Raw genomic sequence first — 7,156 nt, forward strand, 5'->3', positions numbered from 1 at the left:
CCTCGGCTTCATGGTTAAGGCCAGACAGATGCAGAGTCCTCTCGACCTGATCGACTCCCTCTCAGCTACATACACACAACTCTCCAACACCAAGGTTGAACGCTTCATTCCGGGCGGCGCCACTCTGGCGCTGGGCGCTCTTGCTGGTGCCAAGCAGTTGTCCGTGACGGATATGAAAGCTGTTAAAACCACTTTTTAACCTATTTTAAATCTGCCCTTTAACTTACCTTCTTTGTGCGTGTTAAAATGGCTGAACAAGGTGAAAGCGGTCACGGATTTATCATATTACAGTGGAACTGTCGCTCTATCAACTCTAACTTCTCTCAGCTATATAATTATATATCAAATCACTCTGCTGACATCTTAGTTATCCAGTCAGTCAAGAGAAAACGCTCCCTACTGCCTTCTATAGATGGTTTTGACTTCCATCCCATAGTAGAGCAAAAGGGCTCAGGGCAACTCATTCAAACAGCTATTTATCTAAAGTCTTCCTTAAATTACAAACCCTTTGCACCTCTCATCCCTAGTTCAGAAAATCTCAGTACATGTGCTGTTGAAATCGAAATAAAAGGATCCAAAAACCTCAACATAGTTAACATATATTACCCCCACGGGTGTAATAAAAAAGGAACTACCGACTGGCTAAAATCCCTGGATCATGGCAGGGCACACTGGTGCGTGATGGGTGATTTTAATAATCACCACCCTCTGTGGGACTCTGCTAACCCTAGATACAAACATGCCAATAGCAACCTTGCTGACGTCATTTTGGAAACTGACTTTTGTATACTAAACGATGGCTCGGCAACCAGACTTCCAGACAGAGCTGACCATTCCCCGTCAGCAATCGATCTCTCCCTTTGCTCAAATGCCATAGTCACTGACATCGACTGGAACGTTTTCCCGGACGCCCTCGGCTCCGATCACTTACCCATTGTTCTTACCTTCCGCCACTTCGCCCCTAATCGCAATAACTCGGAGGTCAGAAAAAAGTACAATTACAAACAGGCAAATTGGGACAGCTTCCGTGCGGAGCTCGAGGGTGTCAGGGAGGAAACTCTCCTTACGGATGACATCGAAGCCTCTTACAATAACATACGTCAATGTATACTCACTGCTGCCAATAATCACATTCCGCTTAAATCAGTAAATCCTAACTGTAAGGCCAAAAGGAATGAGTGGTGGAATGCAGACTGTGATGAAGCCTTGGCAAACAAGCGATATCACATTAGGACATATCTCAGGCACTGCTCAGACGCTAACTTCACGAATATGAAGTCAGCTGAAATACAATTTAACCAGATCACCGCTGAGGCTAAACTTCAAAACTGGGAAAACTTTGTCAACAAAGAAACTAAAGATTACAAAGACTGTGGCAAAATCTGGAAGAAAATCCGCAGATTTAAATGTAGATACAGAACTAAAGAAAAGCCACTACTATCGGGTGATAAAATGACCACAACTGACTCTGAAAAGGCAAACCTATTAGCAGATACTTTTGCCAAAAATAGTCAATCAAAATCCCTAGATACTGAACGACTCAATTATAGGTTAGATCAGGAGAAGGGTTTCACATACCCCCCAGATGACAACCAGTTGCCTATAAACTGCATGTTTAAGGCAAAAGAAGTCCAAAACGCCATCTCTTCTGTGAAAGACCCAAAAAAATCCACAGGTTTAGACCCAATATCATATCACATGATAAAACATCTACCACCTAACTTTGTTAAGTTGCTCACTCAGTTTTTCAACCTATGCTGGTTAAAGGATACTATCCCCGCAGCGTGGTCAGACTCACAAGTAGTAGCAGTATTGAAGAGCGGAAAACCGGGCAATCTACCTGGCAGTTACCGCCCCATATCACTAACCCCCCACCTCAGCAAGATCTTTGAGCGTGTGGTGAACCAGAGGCTGGAGTTCCACCTCAATAAACACAATATCATTCCTACATGCCAGGCAGGTTTTAGGCAAGGTCGTTCGTGTGCGGACCACATTGTGCACGTCACTGAAAAAATCAAAAAGACCTTGGCACATAGTAATAATTCTCTTCTTGGAACCTTCTTTGATATTAAATCTGCGTACGACAGCGTCTGGCATGCTCGTCTACTCCTAAAACTCGGCAGAATCGGTGTCTCTGGCCACATGTACCAATTCATCAAAAACTTCATCAGCAATCGCAAGATGTCTGTCCGGGTGGGCTCTTCGGTGTCCGAAACCCATGCGCTGGACATGGGGGTTCCCCAGGGCAGTATCATCGCGCCAAACTTATTCAGCATCATGCTCTATGACATTACTTCTGTTAAGGTTGACGGTGCCAGTGTACTTCTGTATGCGGACGACCTCGCCTTAATAGACACTAATAGACCACGCCATAACAGAGTTACCAACACTGTTGACTTATCTTCTTACCAAACTAAAATCGACAACCTCTGTCAATATATGTACACCAACGGCTTCCAACTAGCCTCAAATAAAACAGTCTTTCTTGTTGTCTCCCGTAGACAACTGTACAGGAACTGCAGTATAAAGATAGGTTGTGATATTATCAAACCGAGCTCAGAAGTTAAGTTCCTCGGCGTTATCATCGATACCCGACTTAACTGGACCAGTCATATCGAACATCTGATCAATAAGGCCAACAAGGATCTTTATATCATACGCTACCTGGCGTCCCAATCCTGGGCCAGAGGACGTAAGTGTGTCACAGAGGTAGTGCGGGCATTAATTCGCTCCCGCCTCCTTTACGGGTGCGAAGCTTATTTCGCGACGCGCCCGGCGCTCATGAAAAAACTGGCTATTATAGAGTGCAGGGCGCTCAAAATAGCTCTGGGACTCTCCCAACAAGCGAGTAAGAGTCGAGTCTACAGCGAGTGTGGGTGGCTGCCCCTTGTGGATGAGATAAAACTCCGTTCAGCTCAGTATGCTGTCAGAGCCCACGCGGTAGAGAACTCTGCCTGCGAGGTCCTGACTGACTTTTTTCCTCAGCACCAAAATTATGAGGCCAACACCAAACATAGCACTCAACTCTTGGCCAAAACGCTACCCTTATCCGACACAGTAAACCGCATTCTAGCCGATAGCGGGGTGAAGGTCAGTGAGCTGGCCAGGGTCCCCCCGCCCTCCTACCCGCCTTGGCTTGAGGAAACCCCTACTATCATATACGACAGTGAAGATAATACTACCAAAAAAGATAACCCCGTCTACCTAGCTACTGTTACAAAAGAAACCCTAAACTACAAATTCTCGGAGCATTTAAAAGTCTTTACTGACGGATCCAAATTTGCAGACGGCAGCGTTGGCTGCGCCTTTGTGATCCCAGATCTCAAAATCTCAAGGAAATATACTCTTAATAAAGACATCTCCATATTCTCAGCCGAGCTATTTGCCTTGCTCATGGCATGCACTTTTATAAATGACCTCCCAGTCACACCGCGTGCGGTAGTTTTCTGCTCTGACTCGCGCTCTTCATTACAAGCTCTGCATCGAAACACATCAAATCGGGCAGAGCTACAAAGAGAAATCCTCTTTATATGTCACCAGTTAATCTCATCCGGCACATCCGTATCATTTCTCTGGGTCCCCTCTCACGTAGGGGTCCGGGGAAATGAACTGGCGGATGTCGCTGCCAAAGAAGCGGCAGAATCTAGCCCAGCTAACACTAACATCGGCTACTCAGTAACCGAGTTCTACAGTAAAATCCGTAAACTCATTCGAAGTCAGTACGTAACATCTCTGTCCTATCAACCCATTGATATGAACGATCTACACCCCGATCTCCCAACAAACCTCCTCACTATCTTCAGACGCCTCCGTGCCGGCGGCTGCCGCTTCCATATCTTTAACAAGTCCTGCCATTGTGGAGAACCCTATTCATTTCAACACATTTTCGCTCCATGCGCTACAAATAGAATTACCTTTAAAACCTTATATGACCATATGCAGCTCCATGGTCTGAGTCCCCAGGATTATCTGCGCAGTAGCAGTTCTCTAGGCTGGTCACACAGCTTGCTGCTGTGCCGACTGGTCAGGGACTCGGACATGGGGCTGTGGGTATAACTAAGCCCAGATTATCACATCAGCGTGTTTCAGTTTGAGGTCGAGTGGCTCCCGCCATCCCTCCTGATTCCAGCGACTACCTTCTAGACAACATATCCTCACCCAAGGCCCATTAGTCGCCAAACTGTACATATTGTTTTTATTACCACGGCCTTCGTGGCTTACATCTTAATCCTTTTATTTGTAAAAAGTTTTGAGATTTATTGTTCGTGTTCCTCTTACTTGCTCATCTATTTGGTTTTATTGGTGATCCTGAAAGGTTCCACTTTTTAACTCGATTTGAAATAAAATAAAAATAATATTACAAGCCCGTTATTCAAGATATAGAATACAGACTTATAATTCTTACCAAGAAACATCTTAACTACTTTTTATTTTAACAAATTCCACAGAGCATTATCAACTCAGCCCCACCCCCTGCCCTCCTCTCCTTATTTTTTGTTTCTTTCTTTCCTCTTTTTGAAAGCGGACAAACACTCAAGTCCTTAATGGCTCAAAACCGTAGGACTTTTAATATTAATTTTAACGTAGAGCAGAAGGGGGCCCGGGTAGCTCAGGTGGTAGAGCACTGCATGGACTTGTGATCGAGAGGTCGCTGGTTCGAATCCGGGCCGGGACGGACACGGGTCAACTTTATGTGCAGACCCAGAGACGGTATCCATCTCCCACCCCCGTGTCACCACAATGGCACGTTAAAGATCTTGGTCATTCTACCATAAGTGCAGATGGCTGATACCACCTAAACACGCAAACATCAAAAAGCCGTGAGGGCGTAAAACTCGAATCGTATAAACCAATTCATGTCCAATATAGGCAATTAAGACCTGACGGACAATAAGCCCCTTAAATTTCTTCTGGATCAGAAAACGCGATTTGTGACACTGCGAGCTGGGTGCTCCATGTGTGTGGTCGGTAGCCGTGAACGTGTCGAAGCTCTGCTCTAATTTGTCGTGAACCGGTCTAGTGTAGTTTGGCGCGAAGTTAGTAAGCGGTCGACTTGTGGTTTTCATTCCGAGACCTGTCTCTTTCAGTCTTTGTGTTTCGCGACTAGGCGTCAGCAGCAGAGTTTGTGTTTCTTTCAAGTGTGCTCACTGAGGAGAATCTGTAAGTAACTAAATGCTTTATTCATTCCTTTTGATTCATTTTTATGTTTCATTTGATGCTATGATGTTTGCATATGTACATTTTGACGCTGATTTGGTCCCGGGCGATGTCCGACCGGTCTCGCGTCAGAGTTGATGACGCCATTTTGATCTAGCAGAGATATGTGTTTTCTAGATCAGTTTCTAATTACTTTTATGATTTGACGCTGAAATTGAGCGTTAATAACTTCTAATATTTGATGACCAGTTATTCTAAAGTTGTTTTAGAGTCTTGTGAATTAAAGACTCAAGTAAGGCAGACTCGTTCTCATACGTTTCGTTTTCGCTGAGAAAAAGCCTGTCTCGCAATATTTTATGTCGAGAAGACCCATGTGTATCGTTGCGATCTTTTTCCCATTTTCATCACATATTATTTCTGGAGATCAGTAAAGTCTGAGTAGTAGTCGGTTAAAAGCCCAAAGTTAAGCCCCCAGTGCCATTGGCCCGTAAAGCTACCTATTTACGATTTAGGCGCAGAAACCCCTACAATTGATGAACGGGAATTATGGTTGACACATATGTTTTGGATAATGAACTCGATGAGAAAAGCCTGTTACCCATGTTAGATCTCCTTTTTACAAGGACAGTTTAATAACGATGAAGTCCGGTAAGGTAAGTCGAACCTTTCTCAGATTTCGGTTTTCGATGAGAAGGGATTTGAATACTTTGCTGGACGGAATTCCGCTTCGTAGCCAGTTTGTTGAGGAACAAAGAGGTTCTCAGTTTTCGCTTCTCTGAGGATCGTTCTTTGTTTCCAGCACTGTAACCGTAACTTTGTAGGCGAAGTGTACAACAAAATGACATGCTTTATGAAGTTTTGGGATGCATTACGTTTTATGTGTTTTATCATGTTGCTGCATGTCAAGCCGTTGACGGTTAATTGGCTGATGTAAGAGTAGTGTCCGCCATTTTTGACCGGCGTCCCCCGTGTAATGATGTCAGAGCGCCCCCATTCCCCTAGGTCCGCCCCTGATACACAGGTACATGGCTTACCTTCCCTGTCTTTTGTCTGGCTTTGTGTGAGCCAGTCATGTTATGTATTCTGTCCTGTGTCACTCTACTGGTTCTACTCTGTTTGTCACATGCATTTTCATACTCTGATATTTTGCTAGTCTTCATTTGTATTACCCTTTTACCTGTACATAATCTTATGAGTTTTGATTATCATTCCTTTGATGAATTCAGGCATGAGAATGATAGAGATCTTCTGAGTTAAGATCTCAGACAATAGGAAGATATTGTCTACAGGATGCACAATTTTGACTGTTAATTCTCAGGTTGCACTTTAAAGGCGCTTGCCTGCCGAAGAATTTTGCGACTGATAGAACTGAACATTGTGTGCAGTCGCGCTTGCACTTAAAATGTGTTTGCCTACAGAAGAGCTTAGCGACTGATAAAAACCTAACATTTTGTGCAGTTGCATAGGTGCATAGCAGACTTTTAATCTAAAGCGATATGATTTAGTCGCGCTTCCCTGTAAAGTAATAGACTGTTGTCTAACGCTTCATTTTGAAGCATGAGAGCTTGCGCTTACCCCATGCCTGAGTTATCTTTCTTATTCTTGTCGTTATTATTCAACTCGATGAAGATGAGTCTTCATGGCGATGAACACGCTTAATAATAACAATTATTTTGCAGTTGCGGTTCATGCAGTTGGTTAATTTATGTAAAGCATTTTCCTATGCAAGGCTTAGGCCTAAGGGAAGATGTTGGTTACTTCCCTTGACATTAGCTGTTGTGGAGTTGTTTAACTCACTGTGGATTCTCTTTCAGAGAATGCTGTGTCTGCAGGATTTTGGCTGTATTGTTACTTGTCTATATTTGTCATGATTATTTTGACAAATGATACATTCATTGATTTATGCTTTGTATTATGTCATGTGTGACTTAGAAGGCATGTTGTTTATAATTGTATTTTCTTTTCTTTTTAGTGCCTTCTTCTTTACACTGCTTTCTGG

This window comes from Littorina saxatilis, unplaced genomic scaffold (assembly GCF_037325665.1).
Source record: "Littorina saxatilis isolate snail1 unplaced genomic scaffold, US_GU_Lsax_2.0 scaffold_332, whole genome shotgun sequence".
NCBI lineage: Eukaryota > Metazoa > Mollusca > Gastropoda > Littorinimorpha > Littorinidae > Littorina > Littorina saxatilis.